The 22,589-nt window shown below is 44.7% G+C and overlaps 1 protein-coding gene across 3 annotated transcripts in view; it reads right to left on the bottom strand.

Annotated features, from left to right (window-relative positions):
* Positions 1-8,401, bottom strand: part of SGMS1 (sphingomyelin synthase 1) — a 93,239-nt gene extending 84,838 nt beyond the window's left edge. The window contains exon 1 of one of the 3 annotated variants that reach the window (XM_077350382.1): positions 8,182-8,401. The gene's annotated coding sequence lies outside the window, so the exon portion shown is untranslated. The remainder of the gene's footprint in view (positions 1-8,181) is intronic. The other 2 variants (XM_077350388.1, XM_077350385.1) reach the window with 2 other exon arrangements.
* Positions 8,402-22,589: the final 14,188 nt, after the last annotated feature.

Here is a 22,589-nt window from a genome sequence, read left to right as displayed (position 1 = left end):
AACCTACGGATCTTAGGATGAAAAACAGAAGAGGGAGGTTCTAGAACTTCTTTATACAACCACACATGGGTAAAAATCAATGTAGGTGCTATTTTCTCACAGACGCCTAACATTTAACTTGGAGACTGAGCCTGGGCACGTTTATTCACAATCAAGTCCTAATATGTTCAGTGGAGTTTACGCCACAATAAAGAGTACATGACTGCAACCTTAATAATAAAACCTACCACTTCCTATTAATAAGTCACCTTTTCTAGAAAAGAAAGGCCTGTCCTTTATGCAATTGCTATGACCACGTCAGTCCTTAGGTACAAAGAGCAATCTGAAGCTCTCAAACATCCAGCAAGTTAAGTGACATTTACCACCACTGTAGTCATTTTCTCATTATTGGGAGGACTGAAGCATATGGGTGCATTTCTTTTCCGAAAGGAGGTAAAAGATGAATTTTTAAAAAGAGAAAGAAATCTGAATGGGAGCCTACACTATACTCTATTGCTTCTTGGTATGCATCAAAAGAGAATCAGCTTTTCAACATTTTCTAGAATTGTCTTGGGGGAAATGAGTGCTTTCACCACTCCCTTCCGGAACATTTGGTAGTGGGGAAGGAAACAGTAAAAATAAATTAAGGCTGCTGTTCTCCTGTCCCTGTGCATGCACACACACATACACACACACAAACAGAGAGAAAATATGCAGTCTAATGTCAAAGTTGTTTTTAGCTTTTTTTCTGCTTTAAGTAATGGGATAAATCTATGAGCCTAAAATGAGCTTTAACAAAGAAAAAGAAAAAAGGGAAAAAACAGTCTGAAGACTAAAGCAGCTATGATACACAAGTCCTACAAGTGCTTCCACCAAAGTTGGCTCCATTTTATTGTTAACTTTCTGACAATTAACAAATTAAAGTAGTGGGCACATCTCGCAAATCAGAGAAAGGCCTACCATCTTGCAATAGTTGAAGCCGCAGGCTATGCACAGCACAGAACTGGATCAGTACTTGAGGCTGGAATTTTTAGCACAGATTATTAGCAAGTCCACTAAATTTCAGAAATGCTGTTTATAGTCTATGTGTAAAAATCTGGGTCACAGGCTAAATTTCCTGCTACATCAAGTTAACAATGTGGCCATGGAAGGTGATAAATTTCTCTCAGTGGAATACCATCCCATAGCCAGTGTTCCTTTTCTTGCCAAGATGCTTGAGCAGGTGAGAATAACATGGGGAGCCTGTCTCTGTTGATTCTCCTGAACCTCCCCAGTGGCTTTCAGTATCATTGACCATCCTTCTGGAGAGGCTGACTGTGTCAGGAATAAGGAGCACTGTGCTTTGGTGGTTCTACTGTTAACTTGATTGACTGATTCTAGATAGTGGTTCTGGAGGACTGCTGCTCAGCTCTATGGAATTTATGCCATGGAGCCTCACAGGGGTCCATCTTGTCCTCCATGCTTTCTCACATCTACATGAAACCACTGGGAGAGTTCATCTTGGGGATTTTAAGTATGGCGCCACCAGAATGCGGAGGACACCCATCTCTATTTTTCCTTAACTCCTGAGTCAGTGCCAATCTTGACCGACGGCCTGCAGAAAGTAATGAGACGGATGAGGACTGATAATGAACCGAAGCTCAATCCAAACAAGATTCTTGGTCAATGACAAAGCTACCTGAGGAATCAGCCTGTCCTGCAGACACTTTGATTACTGTAATGTGCTCTACACGGGGCGTTTTTGAAAACCATCTAAAAACTTCATCTGGTCCAAAAAGCTATTTTCAGGGGTAAGATACAGGGATGTATCATTATCCCCCTCATGATAAACAAATCAGAACTCGCTGTCCATCCATTTCTAAGCTTAATTCAAAATGGCTGGACAGCCTCCTCCCACAAGTTCAACCTGCCTGCTAAGAACTTCCTTGCTAGCTTTTTTCTCTGTGCTCTAGCCTTCCAAGGTGAGGAGGGTGGTTACCAAATACAGGACTTTTTCAGCAATGGGAGTATCCTTCCCCTTCAGGTTCCCCTGGCACCTATGCCACTCTGTTTTAGTCATCCAGCCAAATTTATATTTAAAAGGACTTTTGTTAAGAGTTGGATTTTGGCAGCAGATTTGTATTCTGCTTTTAAGTCTATGTGAGACTCATTTTAAGCTGCTCAACATTATATGTTTTTATGATCTAGCTTTTTAATGCTGTGATTAATTAACAATTTACGATATTTAAAGTTTTTATGTTTTATTTTGAAAACCACCTCAAGCAGCATCCTTAAAGCTGCAGCACAGAAATTTTCTAAACAAAAGACTTTTCACTTCCATTAATGCCTCAAATCACAAGTAAATTAGTACCCTTTATCAAACATTCATATTTTACTCAAAATCATATTTGGAGCATTGTAAATCCAGGAGTAAGTAACCTCTTCCCACCATAACAACAACAACAACAACAACACTAACATTTTTTTGAGACTTCAAAATACTTTTTTGAAACCAGAGTGGTATAGTTGTTAAGAGCGGCAGCTCCTAATCTGCTGAGTTGGGTTTGATTCCCGGCTCCTCCACATGCAGCCAGCTGGGTAACCATGGGCTCATCACAGACCTAATGGTGCTGTTCTGACCTAGCAGTCCTGTCAGAGCTCTCTTAGCCTCACTTACCTCACAGGTTGTCTGTTGTGGGGAGAGGAAGGCAATTGTAAGCTGCTTTGAGACTCCTTCAGACAGTGAAAAGCAAGTTATAAAAACCAACTCTTCTTCTCCTTTCATAGCAAATAACCCTTTCAAAAAAACACCGTCATTCAAAAGTTATTGTTGCTTTTGAATCAAAGCCAAGAACAACTCCTTGTGTTAGGCAGAAGTGCAAACCTGACGCACACTGGAGCTCTCCATGGAGAACCCAATGGTAGTTATTTACTTCATTTATACCCCACTTTTCTGCACAATGTAAACCCAAAGCAGCTTAAATAATTCCCCTCTCTTCCATTTTATCCTCTCAACAACCCTGTGAGGTAGATTAGGCTGACAGTATGTGGCTGTTCCAAGATCACCTAGCAAGTTTCCATGGCAGAGTTGTGATTCAGACATGGGTCACCTAGATCCTAGTCCAACTTTCTCACCCTTTCACCGTACTATGAAACCCCCTTTCTGTCAAATGCATGCTTTAAGAATCCTTGACACATTTTTGAAAAACTTCCCGGGGGGGGGGGGGTTTAGTATAAGTCACATGTAATTTTTCCTTCCAAAATAACAAGAAAAGGTATACTTCTTTGAATAACTTTAAACTATAGTACTCAGTTTTCTTTTTAAAATAAAGATTTTAAATATATCCCTGTGAAGGTACTGACAGTAAGAGCCTCCTTGGACAGAACGCAAATGCTACACAACGGTGAACTAACGAGGAAAATACGAGCACGATAAGCAGGAAGCAAAAGGATGTTTCAAATCTAAATGCATGAAGTGTAACTATTATAAGTTGTGTCCCATCAGTCACTTCATTATCAAAAGGGTGGGTAGCAATTTTTGCCAATTCCTCTCTCCTGCAGCAAATCTCAGACCCTTCCGCACATTATTCCAGTCCACTGTCCCCCAGGAACAGCATTTTGTTTGCTATTTTTTGGCTACAGCAAGCGGAAAAAAAAACAAAATGTCACACTTCACTGATGGAGAGCCTCCCATCTGAAGAGATTTTGGGCAGAATCCAAACCTATGTATTTCTAACCTTTATATAAGAGATTACTTTAGTTACAGATATTTTTGTTTCAGAAAATATATACACTTAAAACAAGATACTTGGTTGATAGATAATTCCTCTATCAAAAGTCTCTGCTGAAAGTAAGCAATTTGCAAAATGAAATACAAATACAGCACCAAAAGGGGTATTTTAAGTGTACAAAACCAGAAAGTTCAAGTGCAAAGAGCACAACTGCTATCTCACTAAGAAAACCTAGATGTTTTTGAACACAAATGTTTCTCCAAAAATTATTTTTAGATGCATCAAGTATTTTTAAAGAATTTTTTTCACAGGACTCAAGACACCTTTATTGGCATAACAACTTTTCACAAGAAAGAAATCTCATACTTAATTTTTATTACACTTTTGGAGTATCTTTCTTTGTTCTCCAGTGTTTGGTGTAGCCTCTTTTTGCCTTCACGGGCAGTAATATCCAGACTATAATTCTACTATGGAAAGTTTTATTCAAAGCATAGGCCTTCATGAGCACATATAGCTCTTCAGATAGATTGAAATGGAAGTTACCGGTCCAAACACAGCATACTTCATAATGATGAGGTTTAACAGATGCAAGGACCAAACAAGAATAACAAACTTGCTTTATAGAGTCATCATTTGTTTACATTTAATTCCTGGGGAAAACATAGTGAAGTAAATATATCAAAATTAGAGATTGATGTGTAAATGCATCCTTCTTGATTGTGGAAACCTGAGAGTGATTAATTGAGAATTATAAAGTTTCCCATCCCAGAAATGAAATGTAATTCATAACAAACGAGACAATAGAAAGTCCTACAGTAAACATTTCATAGTACCCTGTTGTCACTATGGGACATGAAGATATCAGTTAAAAATGCAGCAGGATGGTTACAGGATGAATTATAAGAATAAAAAAAGTTTCTAGTACTTTCTAAGGGATTACCTAACTCATCAAGCCTGGAAAAGTAAAGGCAAATACATCCTCAGGAGAAAGTGAAGTATTGCCAAGGTCTCCTCTGGTCACCAGCAAGGAACGGAGGGACAGGGTTGCCAGATGCAAGTTGGGAAACTCCTGGAGATTTGGGGATGGAGCCTGAGGACACAGAACCTCAGTGGGGTACAATGCCATAGGGTCTACCCTTCAAAGCTTCCACTTTCTCCAGGGGAATTGATCTCTTTATTTTGGAGATGAGCTATAATTCTAGAGGATTACCCCAGTCCGACCTGAAGGGTCCTTCCCTAAGAAAGTGGCATTACTAACCCAACATTATTCAGTTCTACTTGTTACAGGCAAGATTTAACTGAGTGTAATCACCATATAAGAACAGAACAAAGTTTGAGTCTGGTGGTACCTTTAATTCTGGATATAAGCTTTAGTGTACATCCACACTTCTGCCTAAGTGTAGAAAAAATTATACCAGTTCCCCCTTCAACTTCATTTTTTTAAGAGGGTGCCCAAGTCACTTGCATTTTAGCCTCCACCCCTTTTATATATAATGTATAAATCTGCCTTAAAACTCTGTTCACCTAGAAGTTGAGCTGTTTGGCCTTCCAAGCATTACAAAAATCAAAACTGTACTTAATAGAAAGCCTTTTCTCTGATGAATTTACATTTTAACACCCACTGTCACATTCACACCTTTATATTCTTTAAGGAATACAGTTAAAAGATCTTTAAAGAATGTAAACAAGCTAGAACCCAGTGTTACTACCAATTAAATAAGAGAAAGTTACATGACATCATAGATCTTAGGGCAGTTTGTCCACATTTAAAGTACATATTAGCACAATTAGCACACTGCAACCAGTTTGCGAAACCAGTCACCAAACAATGGTGATAATGCATTAAGTGCTAGCTTGCGCCAGCAATTCAGCCATAGTATAAACTCTTCTCTCATCATCATAGCATATCCTCAATCTTCTTGTAGGGACCCAGAAAAGCTACCAGATCAGTGGTTCTCAACTGCCATAATGCTATGACCCCTACAGTATGTGCACACGCCGTCCCCTTCCTGCTCACTGTGGCACTCACCGTGGCGCTGGCCTCTGCGCAGCCTTGGTGAGCTCCAAGGCAACGTGGAGGAGGCCAGCACCATACTGCTGCCACTCCTGCTCACTGTGCCGCTGGACTCCTCCGTGCCACCTAGGTGAGCTCCAAGGCAGTAAGAAGGAGGCCAACGCCATGCCACCACTGCGACCCCCAGGAAAGGGCCAAACGACCCCTTGAAGGGTTGCGACCCCCAGCTTGAGAACCACTGTACTAGATGAAGCCAGTGTGGTAAAGTGGTTAATGGCAGATTCTAAACTGTAGAACAGGATTTTATTCCCCACTCTTCCATATGAAGCCTGCTGATTGACCTTGGGCCAGTCACAGTACTCTCAGAATTCTTTCAGCCCTCCTCCCTCAAAAGGTGAATTTTGTGTAGAGAGAAAAGGAAAGGGGATTGTAAGCCATTTTGAAACTCCCTAAAATAGAAAAAAGTATGGTATAAAAACCTACTCTTTTCCTAGCTGCATCATACATCAACTTAAGCCACATGAACGTCAGTGAATATTAAAAGCCCTTTTCGATCATTATGATGAGAGTGGATCATATGCCATCCCCCCAAATTTGCACAATTTCCATTTTGTATGGAAGGGCTATATTTGCTGTCTTGGTATAAATGTATCAAAAGGCCTCGGTTCCAATATAGATCTACCAAAATACATATGTTGCCTCTTTCAAATTAAAATGTGCTGGTGACACCAGTTCTTCCTCCTGATAGATGGCTACCCTGAGTCACCCCAGACTCGTTATTCAAATGCCTGGAAGCAGTGACAGGTTAGCTCTCAATGCTTCAAAAACGGATGCCCTGTGGTTTACTAGGGCTTTCTGTACTACTAGCATTTTAGCACTAGTCCAACGTCCCACTGATGTATAGTGTAAAACAACCACATTTATTTGTCCCACACGTCAACACGTTCAAGTCCTTCAACCACTGGCTACTATCCAGGAAAACTAATGTCAACATAAAAAAAAAAACCCAAAGAAATTCTGAAGACACATCATGCATTGAGAAGATACTGATTACATGTTATAAAACTTTAGTTGTTCAGACAAAATAATACTGCATGATGTAGAATCTTTGACTGTTGTTGTAGAATATGCAACTTTATCATATGACTCAGATACCTAGCTGACATCCACAGCTTCCTCAAAGGGGCCAATGAATTCTCTCAGCACCAGGGTCCCCAAATGACAGCTGACCCTGGAACACCCCTTCCCCCCCATCCCAACACTAATCTCAGCAACATCCCCTCCCCGCATGAAGCTTTTCTCCTTAACCACTTTGCCTTAACAGACAGTATATCCCCCATGATGAAAAACTCCTTTCAGCTACCCATCTTAAAGCTGTTAAGTGGCTTCAGTCTCTCAAACTGAGATGTCATCCAAAGTACGGGGGGACAGACACTTCCCTGCCTTATACAGCTGTTGTGACCAAGCCAATCCACGCACAGCGCTTCGCCCAAACACAGCAATATGAACAGTATTATTGTTATTAACATGCGCTCAGCCCAAGGCGCCATATAATCTCTGCGCCGTGCACAACCACCCTGCACTTAGCCTCCTGCTGTGCGTCTTCCCGTCAATCGCAACCTCTCCTTCCCCCCCCCCCCCCCCCATATACACACCGTCACCAACACCAGCCTTCTTCAATCCATTCAGCGTCGTATGCTTCTCTCAGGCCGTCACCTATGGGACGAACACGGCCATCGGAAGCAGGGCGACACCTTTCCAAACCCGGGGGCACAACCTGGTTTAGGGCCTCAAGGGGAACCTCCCGGGCCTGTTACTCAAAAGCAAGCCCCGGAAAGTTCAGCGAGAATCATCTCTGCCGCTGCTCCCCCTCACCCAAGGGTAACCCATTCCCTGAACCGCTTCAGTTGTGCGCCTGGCGTCGGTTTCCCACCCCCAAAAAGCTGCTTCCTTCAGCGGTTCTTTTGCCTTTCTTCTTTACTTTACCATGACACCCAACACACACACACCCCCGAGGCCCCCATCCCCACCAGGGCGAGTATATCCTAGCAACCCGCCGGGCCCACCACAGCCCCCGACGACGCAACGCGCCTCCCTTCCCTTCGACCCCACCGTGGCTCCCCTCCTCTCCGCCCGCATGCTTCCCGCCTCCTTCGGACCCGACCGCTGCTGAGCCGAACGCTTGGGAGGGAGGGAGGCAGGCAAACCGCTGGCTTCCAACGCCTCCGGGGTCGGGTCGGGTCTCCCGCCCCCCTTTCCTCCCCAGGCAAAGGCCTCGAGAGCCCCCCATCGCCTCCGCTCTCCCGCCGGGCCCCCTGCAAGTGGGCAGCTCCGCTTCTCCCCCCGGCCGCAGCGTCCTCCCCGAGACTGGCCCCGTGCCCGCGCTCGCTGCCCTTCGGAGCGACAGGGGGAGAGGCAGAGTCCGGCGGCGGCGGCGGCGGCCGGGCCGTGGCGCATCTGGCAACCTGAGGCACTCACTTCGCTCGCTGTCCGAGGGCCGCTCTCCTGCCTGGCACTGCGCGGCGGAGGAGGGCGAGAGACCGGCTGGCTGGCTGGCTTGCAGCGGCGGCGGCTGCCGAGGAGTCGCCTTGTGGCCGGTCTGCCGGGGCGCGGGACGAGGCTTAGGCTGGGCTCGGCCGCCGGGTGGGCGACTGTACTTCCTCGCGCGGGCCGCCCGCCTGCAACCAGAGGGACATCGTGGGACAAGAGCGGCGGCGGCGACAGCAGCTGGCGGCCCGCGGGGTCTGGGACGGCGCCGGAGCTGGGGGCGGGCGGACGGGCGGGCAAGCGACGGCTGCCCCACGTGACGGGCCTTGTCATCGCGCGCAGCCATCTTCCGTCCGGGCGGCTCCGCCTGCTGGCTAAGTGGAGAAGGAAGAGGAGGGAGCGCCTCGGGAGTCGGCAGCCCGCGCAACGTCCAGGCACGGAGGGAAGGGAGCCTGCTCGCGAACGGCGCTTGTTTTATTTATTTTGCACGCCTGCCCGGTTGGACTGGCCCCTTTCCTGCGCCTCGACACCTCGAGCCCATTGCCCATTGCCGCTCGCTGCCGAGGAGGGGGCCGCGTGGTTGTTCCGTCGAAGGGAGGGAGGGAGGGAGCGTGTGGGGGATTTGCGTTCTTGCAACGCTCGAGCCTAAGCCCGTGGACGCGGGAAATAGGGCAGGATTGGTAGAGGAAGAGGGCCTCAGAAGGATCACCATCCAGCGTTCCGGAACTGTGTTGTGAAGATCGCTTCAGAGGGAAGCCCTGTTGGGAGGGCAGCTTCCAAGTGGGATCTGGGGATCCTTCATCTCCAGACTACAGAGAGCAGGAGAGAGATCTGTTTTTGTTTTGTTTTTTGGTACCCTGCTTTTGACTAGCCGAAGGAGTCTCAAAGTCGCTTACCTCTCCCCACAATAGATACCCTGTGAGGTAGGTGGGGCTGAGAGAGCTTTGAAAGAACTGTGATAAGCCAAGGTCACCCAGTTTATTGCATGTAGAGGAGGAGTGGGAAATCAAACCTGACCCTGGAGGCGTTGGAAGCTAGCCACTACACTATGCTGACTCCCAGTTCCCTTGGGGAAGATGGATGCTTTTGAGGGTGGATTCTGCAGCACTGTACCCCACTGTGGTCCTTGTCTGCCCCGGTTCAATCCCTAAATTTCCAGGAGTTTCCCAACCTGGATCTAGCAGGTGTGCAGTAGAACAGCTAGACTGGAATCCAGTAGCACGTTAGAGATCCACAGGATTTTCAGATGTACCTGTTCCAAAGTCAATGCTCTATTCATCACACACAAGTAAGAATGGATTTCTCAACATCTTATCTCCTTTCCTACTCATGTCTGATGAACAGAGCCGTGACTTTTGAAAGCTTGTACCCCAAAACACTCCTTGGTCTCAAAGGTGCCATTGGACTCCTGTCTGACTGTACTGGGAAGCTTTAACTGGTTTCAAGATAAATTGCAGTGGAGAGAGACCTGTCAGATGGCTTCTGGACATCTTGGGATTGTTATGGTTTTGGTTTTAGGGAAATTGTATTGGGTTTTTATATATGTTGTAACCTGCCATGAGCCATTGGGAGTGGTGGGCTAGAAATCTAAATAATAATAATAATAATAATAAATATTATTATTGCTGCAAGGTATGGTGGCAGCAGTAATTTTTTAAACGGCCCCATGAAAGAAGAGGTCCAAATAGCAGGTAGAAGAGCATCTTCAGTCCCAGAAAGTCAGCAGTGGTCTCTTGTGTTCTAAACAAGCTTACTTAAAGTAATTTTTATTGTTTTGCCCACCCACAAAGCTGGTTCTAATAAATAAAAATAAGTGAGATGTTATGCCACTGATATCAGGTGAAACCATGTGAAAGACAAGTCTGGAGCTTTTACACAAGAGGCCTTAATGAGCTTTGAGCTTTCCCCTTGGATGGCTTTCAAACCCTGCATGAGAATCAGCCATGATTGTGAAATGGTTCACCTTTCCTGTTGCTGTTCATATGGAAACCACGATTAACAATGAGTGTAAAGGTGAGATTATCCGTATGTCTTGCCAAGAAGCTTGAGGGTGAGGTGTGCAGTGAGGACTTGGAAGGTTCCCACATGTCTGTGTTGCAATTTGTGACACTCATCAAATCTGTGTTGATCCAACTTTTTGCCCTCTCCCTTTCCCCCTTTTTTTCTTCTGGGGTTACCCAAATCAGCACAAACAGTATGCTTCACAGCAGAACGTACAGAGATGCAGAGTTCTTTGTAATATAGCCTTGTGCTGCAGGCAAAGATCTGTGGATTAAAGTTTTAATCCCAGGATTGGCATTAGAAGAGGAAAAGAACAGGCTTTCTTTCAGTCCCTTTAGAAAAAGAAGGCAGCAGTTTCTCAAGCAAGCCTCTCCCTCCACCCCACCCCCGCAAACCAGTTTAAGGTGATGAAGCAACTAACTGACAGTTACCCCAAACAAACTCAGCACACTTGAAGAATAACCTTCTGGACATTTAGTCCATACAAATCTTGACTCCGAAGTAACAGACACCTGCCTCTGGATCCTATTCCTTCCTGAAACTTCATGCTTTTCTTTAAAGATGCTGCAGCCTACGACATTAACCCACAGCACTGTGATTACCAGAGGCAATGATTCTGAGGTTTAAATCTCTCTGGATTCTCCAGATGAAAAAGGAGAGGGCTGAAGCAACAAGGGGGCCCCGGGCCAAATCCAATAGGACATGAGGGAAAGCTCATTTTAAAGCATCTTCTGTGGCACCAAAGAAACAAGACTCTTCCATCCATTCCCACTGTGTCTGCACAGTATAGGGCAGAGCCGTTCTGGGATGTCAGAGGCCTGTTTGGATCTGGCCTACAGGAGGAGATGGACTGTACAGTGGCCTGTTGTGACCATTTTGCTTAGCACTTTGCAGAAAAAATCTCAAATCCATTCCAACTTGTATTCTGTGATAGCAATGACAGCATCAGATGGTGACAGGGTGCCAACTTGCCCAGTTGTGAGAGATACTTTCCAGTTTATTCAGACTGAGAAAACAGACAAGATCAGTGGAAGTTTGAAGCCTACCACCCGCTTGTATGACCGTTGCGCCTCCTGATTCTTTAAATCTTCCAGCAGAGACAGGTTGACTGGGTTCAAGAAGTAGTTAATGCTTACTTAAGAGGGGGTGGTTGTCACAGGCTTGAAACTGGCTGTGATTTGTCCACTTCTAAAGACCTTTGACCCATGACCTCTCAGTAATCATTGACAAGTCTCAAATATTCCAGTCTTGAGCAAGGTCACTTAACAGGTCCACGACTCTAAGCCATTCTGGATGAGGCAAATTGTTTAGAATCTGTTTTCAGGCTTGGTTATGAGTCTGCTTGGTGAGTGACTTGTGCTGGGAGATGGACAGAGGGAGCATGACTCGGTTGATCCTCCTGGACATCTCAATGGCTTTCGATACCATCGATCATAGTATCCTTCTAGACTGGGATTGGGAAGCTTCCATTCCTAACTGGACAATGGGTTTCAGAGTGTGTTGCTAAGGGCCTGCTGGTCAGCCCCTTGGTCTTTGGCCTGTGGGGTTCCACAAGGTTTCATCTTGTTCCCCATGCTTTTTAACATGAAACCAGTGAATGAGGCCATCCAAAGATTTAGGCTGGGCTGTCACCAGTATGCAGATGCTATTCAGCTCCACCTGATCTGAGATTGTAGAACCCCTGAAATACTGCCTGGGGGCAGTTTTGGAGTGGAGCCAATACACTGCAGCTTAATCCTGATAGGAGGAGAATGCTACTGGTGGGTGGAAGGTCTGACCCAGGATTTAAGGTGTCACTCATTTTGGATTGGGTTAAACTCTCCTTTGAAGATTTTGGAAGTGAAGGACTTTGCACTGTCCCTTCGCTTCAATCTGCAGAGGGGGACTACATAGAGAGATAGATAGGCCAGGACACAGACTATCTTTTTGTCTTTAGTCTGATGTTATCCCTTTTTTAATGTAGATTGCTCTTCTTTGGGGAAAATGACTTCCTTCTACTCTGACCCCTATGCATTGCCACACTCTCCATCTTGGCACCATGAGAACATGCCTCTTGAATCTCTGCCCACTCTAGCTAGGTACACTGGATTAGAAAGCTATCTCTATCCTGTCTAGAATGGAGTCCCCTATAATAAAGAACTCTTATTAGTATGAAAAGATAAAAGAGACACTGTTTGTTGTTTTGATTCTAGCCTGCACTCACACACTAAATAGCTTCCACTGTGTTGTAAAGCCTTGAGCATTCTGCTAACGCACTGGAATACTAATATTCCAACAGAAGGAAGAGGTCTGTAGTCTGAGGTTGTTCTTTGACCCAGGCATAGGGCTGGATAAGCAGATGGCAGCTGTGGTGAAGAGTGCTTTGTATCGGCTTTGGTTAGCCAGTTGCAGCTATCCTGGACAGAAAAGATCTGGCCACTGTGGTACCTGCCCTAGCTACATCTAGATTACATTACACTGCAATGCTTTCTGTGTGGGTCTGGCTCTTGAAAAGTGTTTGGAAACTTCAGTTGATACAGAACACTGCAGCCATAAAGTTGACCAGAGTGGGTTATAGGGACCCTATTACTCCAGTCTTGGCTTACCTACACTTGCTCCCAATTTGTTTCTGGGCACAATTCAGGGGGCTGGTTTTGAGACTCTTGTCCTTTAAAGCTCTCTATGGTTTGGGACCAGGATACCCGAAAAACCACCTAATCTTTTATGAACCTCCCCAACTATTATGGTCATCATTGGAAATCCAGCTTCAGGTGCCCTCACTTTCTGGGATTAGGCAGGCGGCATGCCAGAGAGAACCTTCTCAGTCACGGCATCCAAGCTCTGGAACTCTCTCCCCAGGGAGATTTGTCTGTCCCCTTCTGTTGTTGTCTTCCAATGATATTTTATCCTATCGCCAAGTGTACCTCGGACTGCTATTTACACTACTGTTCTTTTCTAGTAGCAATTTTAAATGTGCAAAGCTACTATAAAAATATTTTCGTTAATATGATTTGTTTGTTTATATGCTTGCTGCTATTTATAGCTTAGTGTATAGTTGAGTTTTAAGATTTGTTGTTTACTTTTGTCTGTTTATTTACTGTGTAGTGATAGAATATGACTTTTAGAAAAGTAATTCAGCAATAAATGAATGACATTTGTAAATTGAAGCAAAGAAGGGTGTGGTAATAAAGAAAGTGGAATTTTTTTGTAGTGGTTTAGCATTCCCTCTGATCCCGCCTTCCTAACCAATGTTTTGTATGTATTTCAGCTGTGTTTTTAAACTCTTTTAAAAGTTCGGGAGAGGGGTTTTAATGGTTTTATGGTGTATTTTATCATGTATGTTTTAAATCAGTGATCCCCAACCTTTTTATCATCGGGGACCGGTCAATGCTTGACAATTTTACTGAGGCCCGGGGGGTGGGTTAGTCTCTTGCAGAGAGCCGTCACCACCGCGGCCTGAGCCCCTGCTCCACTTGCTTTCCCCCCGGTGCCCCTGACTTCTTACTGCCCACTGGGGGGGCACTGCCAGCAGCAGCTGTGCAGTGCCACGCCAAGGGGGAACCCCAGCCATGGCAGTCGCTGGAGAGCACCAAAGGTCAGCCGGCAGCCCTTGGGGCAGCAGCCAGAGAAGAGGACGAGGAGGAGCCGTGGCCCAGTACCGAATGATCCACGGACCGATATTGGTTCCCGGACCGGGGGTTGGGGACCACTGTTTTAAATTACCTGTTGCATTGGCAGCCTGTGTAAGGGAGAAAAAGGTAGGATATACAGTTTGTAAATAAATAAAATCAGTAGTATAGATTCCTGGGGTCAAACAATGAAATTATGTGTCTTTACTACAGCTGCATTGACATTAAAAATAAATAAATCCTCACATATATGCATCATGCTCCTTTCTCTGTATTTAGAACACTTCACAAGTAACGATTATCCCCAGTGCTGTAAGGTAGACCAGTATAACAATTTCCTGTACTACAGAAGGGGTTGTGAGACTGACTCATCTAAGGCTACTTGATAAATTTATGGTTGAAGTGAGATTTGAACCTGTAATTTAGATGACAGTCTTGGCCTTTATATTATACCAGATCCTTTACAAGATACCTTTGGAGGGGTGAAGCAGGAAGTTGCACCTTCTGTATGTTTCTCACTACATAATTTTCCTAGTGAAAATGAGCAGGTCTGACCAAGAGTCTTGCTATGTATGCCCTGTTTTATTCCCCCGGTGATACAGACCACTTGGGATGGGATGGATTATGCTCACTTTTCATACCACAAACAGTTTAGAAAGAGGCTTTTCTGCAATTCTATGATGACATGTATGGACACGCATTATTGGGAAAGGGAGGAATAGGGTTCTGTTACTGAAATCGGTTATGTGAAATAGGTAACTGGATATATGAATAATTACTTCAAGGTAACAACTGTAATAAATACCTGTTAAATTGTAAAGTTCTAAAGAAGTCAACCAGGGTTTGCTGTGGGATTCCTGAATGGGTGGGAATTATTTTATAAATATATATATATATTTTAGATTTGTTGGACACTTATCTGGTGATATGATCACATATGGCCATGTTGACCCACCCACCCCCTAACTGCCAATGATGGGCCAGGAGGGGAGGGCCCCAAGTAGGCCTGTACATAGCTATGCTTCCCAGCCACGTTCCGCATGATTTAAGGAGGGCCACAGGGTTTTTTGCCATCTGTTAAGATTTTGTGTACTATAATTGGTTTTAAATGGGGTTTTATTGAATTTTATTTGTATGGATTTTCTTTTTATGTGACCCGCCACAAGCTGACTTTTGGGAGAGGCGGGCTATAAATCCTTAACACTGTTTCGTTCCCTTATATATTTGGGAAGCAGCCTCCTGGGAGGAGACTGTCTGGGGCCCTATCCGTCTAGGTCCACCCTGATTGGCTCTCCCCCTTCAGCTCCCACCCTCCCTCCTTGCCTGCTAGAAGCCTTGTGGCTGCAGCCTCCATTGTCACCCACGAGGAGAGAGGGCTTTGCGACCCGTAGGTACGCTCCTGCTGGGAAGGAGCTGGCGGGGGACTTTGGAGTGTCCCTGCAGGCTGCAAAGCCCTGTCGCCACCGGCGGGGCCTTTTCCACTCCCTTTAGCCTGCTTTGCAGGCCAAAGGAAGCCACAGCCACCCTCTCACTTCCTCCTGCCTGCCGCCCCTTTCAAATCCCATTTTTAAAATGGGCTATGATACTAGTCTAATAAATAAATGATTGCACCATTTCTGGGGTTTCTGGAAGCCTGAAGAATGCTTCAGGAGTTTCTAAAAAAAAAAAGTTGAGAAAGGCTACTTTAGATGAAGAAATGTTTATGTAAACCAGCACATAGGAAACTGCTTTATCGTGAATGTAACTTTTGATCTCTCTATCTCAGTCCCGTCTACTGTAAATGACAATGGCTCCAGCAACTTCAAGCACAACTGTATAATAGTCTTTGAAATAGAGATGCCAGGGACTGAATTGAGGATTTTTTTTTCATCGAAATATATCTTCCTGAGCCCTCAAAAGCACAGACCCCTGATGGGGTGGGGATTAGAATTCACACCAACTGGAGGGAAGTTTCTGAAACTATTATACAAATAACTGTTTTCCTTTTTTAGGTACTATCTACAAATATACTTTGGGAGAGTGAGCAAATTTTATCTTACAAATGCCAAGTGTGCCTCTTACTGCATCGATCAGTTTGCACTAACCTCAGCAGAGGGATTTTATAGTTTGTTTTGTAATCCTGATTAAAAACAAGCAAACAGCAAAGCGGGTTTTTTCTGTCGTGCTTGCTTTCCTCACTGCTGTTGCATTGATTCTGTCCAACCAAACAAATAAAATTGTAGCCTTAAGGTCATTTCAGGGACTAAGAACATTTTTTCTTCTTGACTGCACTTCTTGTTCTTTCTCTTTTCTGAATTTCTATGTCCATTTTATTTTCAGTCACATGCTAAACTACTTGAGGCAGAAATTAGATTTTTAGCCCAGCTCCATATGTCATCACCTACTATCTCTGTTGTGCTACTGCTAGTCTGCTCAAAATATTTTAAATTTGTGTAGTTTTCCCCCCCTCTGTGTCCCTCTCATTCAGCATATGGACCCTGTCTTGTATAAGAGGCCAGACACAGGGAAATGAGCCCAATCTTAGGCAGGATCCAGCACTCTTCTTAAGAATATAGACTTCTCAATAAACCTCATAGATTTAAGACCTCTTTTGTTGATTCCCTCCTGTGGAAATTACAGAGTTTTACTGAAATTGGATGCGAGCCAAAAAGGAAAACCAAGTGCAAAAGAAATTTCACACAAACTAATCTGAGAATCTCCCAGATTCTCCAAAAATAGGGGCTTACTAGTAACACAGAAATATTGACATATTCGAATACGGCTTTATTGTTCGTTTACAAGCTACAGGGATAGTTGCAAAGAATCCTAAATAAAGGCAACAATATTTTTTGCACATTACAGAATATAAAGCCATGGATGTATATCATGCCAGATAATTAAACCAAGTGTAACCATCTCATCTTTCAAATAGTTGCAGGGAAATATGCAGTGTCGATGCTCCAAAGCAATAAAGCTGCTAAATTACAGAGTCAAACCACAAGAGCTAGGAAGTCCCTTGTACCCTCACAAGATGATGCCCAAGCCCATAAAAGACTGGAATGAAAGTAGTACTGTGACAGATACTATATATGTTTCCCCCTCTAGGACAACGGTTCTCAACCCTCCCACCATGGCAGTGGCAGTGACCCAAAGGGGGTCGTAGGGTTGCGCCAGTGCCAGCTCCCCTCCCCTCCGTGCCACTGGTTGCCTCAGCCTTCCATGATCACCAGTACATGAGCAACCTTACGATCCCCTTTGGGTTGGCACAGTCTCCACCAGCAATTCTCAACCCCTTCCCTTTGGGTTGCTGAGCGGTGGTGGTCTCAGCAACCCCCCTGAAAGAATATCAACCCCCTGGGGGTCGGGACTCCCAGGTTGAGAACCAATGCTCTAGGACATAATGACAAGTACAAGATCATAAAGATGCATTGAGCTGGTACCCACAAAGATTTTGCCCCACATCATATGAATGCAAAGTCATAAATGATGGCATCTTTAAGACATAACATAATGCTACTCATCCACATTCACAAAGCAGGAATGAATGAACAGACAGGATAACCTGTGAAAACTAAAAGGAGGCAAAAAAACAAGGATAAATCATCCAACAGATGGCACTTGATACTAACAGATCATTGTTTATCATGTAGTACTGATAACAGGATGGACAGATTAAAGGACCAGGACTGCAGAGAGCCACCATGGAACCCTTGAACAAAGGTTTTTCTCCCTCTTCCCCTTTGGAGCTTCTAGACCCACCCTATTCACCATATGAAAGCAGATCACCATTATCTGGTGAACTCTATGGCTCCCTGGGATTTAGTCCCTCTTCTATCTTCCTCTTGGCAGCCCAGGCATCTCTGTCGTCAGAGAGATGAGATGAACACAATAAGTGACCAGATAAGATCTTTTGCTGTCTCAATCAAAATTACAAACCATTACATATGGTATTATGCAGCATATGTATGGTTTGTAATATGCAACAAAAAACAGCATATGCAGCAAAACCAAAATCCCATGCGGAGGTTAAGAAAACCCCAAAATACCTCAACTAACATTATTGCCAGTATTCCATTTCAGTCAGTAAAAAGTGGGGGCGGGGGGGCATTTCCACGGCTGTTTTGGCCTTTGAGGGCTAGGCATACTACCAACTTTGCTGTACACCTTGCTGGCAAGTGACTTGCATGACTTGCACAGGACTGGCTGCTTGCTATTGTTCAACAGCAGTTACCCCACAAAAGCCAGCGTGGTGCAGTGGTGAGAGTTTCAGACTAGGATCTGAGAGACCCAGGTTCAAATATCCACTCTGCCGTGGAAGCTCATTGGGTGACTTTTGACTAGCCGTGTGTTCTCAGCCTAACTTCCCTCACAGGACTGCTGTGAGGTTAACATGGAAGAGAGAAGAAGAATGTGAGCTGGTCTGGGCATAAATTGTAGAGAAAGGTGGGTTATAGTTCTGCAGTCCTTGATTGGGAAGTGGCACACACAAAGTCTTCCAATGAGTAACGGCCAGGCACAGGAGCATCCAACATGGTTGTTTGGGCACTTGGAATAAATCTGGAATAGTTTGCACTCTATGATGTTTCTTTCTAGAAAGCAATTCTAAAAATCCTTTAATCCTGGGGGGGGGGGGGGACGGGACTGATTGCCAATAACAGGCAATTTGTTCTTATATGCTGCTTTTCTCTACCACTAGTCTCAAAGCGGTTTACAATCACCTTCCCTTTCCTCTCCCCACAACAGACACCTTATGTGGTAGGTGAGGCTGAGAGAGCCCTGATATTACTGCTCAGAACAGCTTTATCATTGCTGTGGTGAGCCCACGGTCACCCAGCTGGAGGAGCGAGGAATCTCCTAACCACTACCCCACTGACACATGCCAGTGATTCCAGCATCCCACCTACTCCTCGAGTATACCTTAAGTTAAAGGTTTGGTTTCCATTTAAATGTCAGGCTTATTTGTTTCTATGCTGAGCCACAGTTTGACCACCCCCAGTTTGGGAGTATGTCAAGTTGGTAAAGGCCGTTTCAAAACCGATTACTGCCTGCTTCTAAGCTCAAGCTACTGCTGTTAATTGCAACAAGGGTCTTTATTTCTCCTAGAAGGGTGCATCTGGTTTATTCCCGCTTTCCCTCTGTGAATTCAAAGGGAACCCACAAATACATGATTCTGGATGAGCTATAAACATTGAAAATGTCCTCTTGGGTGCTTCTGGGGCAGCAGGAGCAGAACTGTGATAGGTCTTGAACTAGAATCCCTGAGGTTCCAAATATATGTGCTTAACATCTATGCAGGATTCCTGCAGTGGTAGCATACAGCTAAGGTCTTCAGGGGAGCTATTTAACAAAATGAAAGGGCTTCCACATGTCTGAATTCCTTCTTGATCCTTGTTGTTGTTGTTATGTGCGAAGTCGTGTCCGACCCATCGCGACCCCATGGACAATGATCCTCCAGGCCTTCCTGTCCTCTACCATTCCCCGGAGTCCATTTAAGTTTGCACCTACTGCTTCAGTGACTCCATCCAGCCATCTCATTCTCTGTCGTCCCCTTCTTCTTTTGCCCTCGATCGCTCCCAGCATAAGGCTCTTCTCCAGGGAGTCCTTCCTTCTCATGAGGTGGCCAAAATATTTGAGTTTCATCTTCAGGATCTGGCCTTCTAAAGAGCAGTCAGGGCTGATCTCCTCTAGGACTGACCGGTTTGTTCGCCTTGCAGTCCAAGGGACTCGCAAGAGTCTTCTCCAGCACCAGAGTTCAAAAGCCTCAATTCTTTGACGCTCGGCCTTCCTTATGGTCCAACTTTCGCAGCCATACATTGCAACTGGGAAGACCATAGCCTTGACCAAACGCACTTTTGTTGGCAGGGTGATGTCTCTGCTTTTTAGGATGCTGTCTAGATTTGCCATAGCTTTCCTCCCCAGGAGCAAGCGTCTTTTAAATTCTTTGCTGCAGTCCCCATCTGCAGTGATCTTGGAGCCCAGGAAAATAAAATCTGTCACTATCTCCATTTCTTCCCCTTCTATTTGCCAGGAATTGAGAGGGCCGGATGCCATGATCTTTGTTTTCTTGATGTTGAGTTTCAAGCCAACTTTTGCACTCTCCTCCTTCACCCGCATCAACAGGCTCTTTAGTTCCTCTTCACTTTCTGCCATTAGAGTGGTATCATCTGCATATCTGAGGTTGTTGATATTTCTCCCTGCAATCTTGATCCCAATTTGTGACTCCTCTAATCCCGCATTTCTCATGATGTGCTCTGCATACAAGTTAAATAGGCAAGGTGACAGTATACAGCCTTGCCGAACTCCTTTCTCAATTTTGAACCAGTCAGTGATTCCATGTTCAGTTCTCACTGTTGCTTCTTGACCTGCATATAAATTTCTCAAGAGACAAATAAGATGCTCTGGTATTCCCATCTCTTTAAGAACTTGCCACAATTTGTTGTGCTCCACACAATCAAAGGCTTTAGCATAGTCAATGAAGCAGAAGTAGACGTTCTTCTGGTACTCCCTAGCTTTCTCCATGATCCAGCGTATGTTGGCAATTTGATCTCTAGTTCCTCTGCCTCTTCGAAATCCTGCCTGTACTTCTGGAAGTTCTCGGTCCACATATTGCTGGAGCCTAGTTTGTAGGATTTTGAGCATAACTTTGCTAGCATGAGAAATTAGTGCAATGGTGCGGTAGTTTGAACATTCTTTGGCATTGCCCTTCTTTGGGATTGGAATGTAAACTGACCTTTTCCAATCCTGTGGCCATTGTTGAGTTTTCCAAATTTGCTGGCATATTGAGTGTAGCACTTTTACTGCATCGTCCTTTAAGATTTTGAATAGTTCAACTGGAATGCTGTCACTACCACTAGCTTTATTGTTGCTCAGACTTCCTAAGGCCCATTTGACTTCACATTCCAGGATGTCTGGCTCCAGGTCAGTAACTACCCCATTGTGGTCATCAGGGATGTTAAGCTCGCTCTTGTATAGTTCTTCTGTATAATTTTGCCACCTTTGTTTAATCTTTTCTGCTTCTGTGAGGTCCCTACCATTTTGGTCCCTTATCATACCCATCTTTGCATGAAACGTTCTCTTCATATCTCCAATTTTCTTGAAAAGATCTCTGGTCCTCCCCATTCTATTGTTTTCTTCTATTTGTTTGCACTGTTCATTTAAGAAGGCATTCTTATCTCTTCTAGCTTTTCTCTGGAATTCTGCATTCAATTGGGTGTATCTTTCTCTTTCTCCCTTGCCTTTCACTTCCCTTCTCTCCTTAGCTATTTACTTGATCCTTACATTGTTTCATTCTGGGCTTCTTTCTACATCTCCCAGCTGTGTCCTTGGCTATTTTACCCTCTCCACCACCACCACCACCCCCAATTTGGATTTATAGTTTTGCTAAAAGTGACTGGCTTCACCTTGACCTGAAGCAGTGCTTTCCAATGACTTAGCTGCATTAGCTACTAGTTAACTTTGAGTTAGTTAGTCCCCCAGGTAGAGGAGAATGGATCCCGCAGACAATATAATGCAAGGATTTTACTCGGAAAGGATAAACTTTGGGAACAGAAAGGCTCATGCCAGTGCTGTGCTTCTTTCTTCAAATGTTTTTGGGTCTGCAGCTGCCCATAGCATTTATTCAAACAATCAGGCAGTCTTTCCAGAATTCAATCGCTCATTGTGTTAAGCATTGACCACTGCACATTTTGACTACTGGTAACATGCTTGATTGTTTCCATATGCGTGTGCTGAAACATTTGCATTGCTTATTTGCGTCTCTCTCCCCTGCCCCAGACAAATCTCCATATTGTATATGGAAGCTATGGCTTGTCCACCACAGATGGACATTAAGTAAGTGATAACTACTGCAGCCTGGTCCCTCTGGATCTTTGCCAACCTCATTGGCTTAGGATCTGGTTGTTATTGAGTTCCTGCACAGTAAGTCAATGCAAGCCTGGACAATGATTCCAGGGACTGGTTTCTGCAGCATCTGTCGTAGAGGTTCATCATTTTCTGGGCTGCCTGCCATTTCATCTGTTGTAGCTGAGGGAACAGCACAAGGCTGAACTCACTGAGCTCCTGTGGCAAGTTTTAGCTCTTGCTATCTCTCACGTGTCTAAATGCCTTCCTTAGACATTTTCTTGGCAAATCTTGTCTGGAGTGGTTCTTCTTCTCTTTCATTACAATATGGAAAGTCACCAAATAGGGACAAATGTGAAGTTCTGCATTTAGGTAGGAAAAACCAAACACACCAGTATAGGATGGGGGAGACTTGTCTTGGCAGTAGGATGTGCGAAAAGGATCTAGTAGTAGACCATACATTGAACATGAGTCAGCAGTGTGACTCGGTGGCTTAAAAGGTAAATGGGATTTTGCTCTGTATCAAACGGAGTATCGTGTCCAGATTGCAGGAGGTGACAGTAGCGCTTTGCTCTGCTCTGGTTCGGCCTCACTTGGAGTACTGTGTTCAGTTTTGGGCACCCCAGTTGAAGAGGGATGTAGACAAACTGGAGCGTGTCCAGAGGAGGGCAACAAAGATGGTGAGGGGTTTGGAGGCCAAGATGTATGAGGAACGGTTGGGGGAGCTTGGTCTGTTTAGCCTAAAGAGGAAATGACTGAGAGGGGGTCTGATAACCATCTTCAAGTATTTAAAAGGGTGCCATATGAAGGATGGAGCAGAATTGTTCTCTCTTGCCCCAGAGGGACAGACCAGAATGAATGGGATGAAATTAATTCAAAAGAAATTCCATCTAAACATCTGGAAGAAGTTCCTTATAGTTAGAGCGTTTTCTCAGTGGAACAGGCTTCCTCGGGAGGTGGTGGGTTCTCCAT

Source organism: Paroedura picta, chromosome 8 (assembly GCF_049243985.1).
Source record: "Paroedura picta isolate Pp20150507F chromosome 8, Ppicta_v3.0, whole genome shotgun sequence".
In the NCBI taxonomy this organism is placed as follows: domain Eukaryota; kingdom Metazoa; phylum Chordata; class Lepidosauria; order Squamata; family Gekkonidae; genus Paroedura; species Paroedura picta.
The sequence above is the reverse complement of the archived record's forward strand: the minus strand, read 5'-3'. Positions and strand labels throughout refer to the sequence as shown.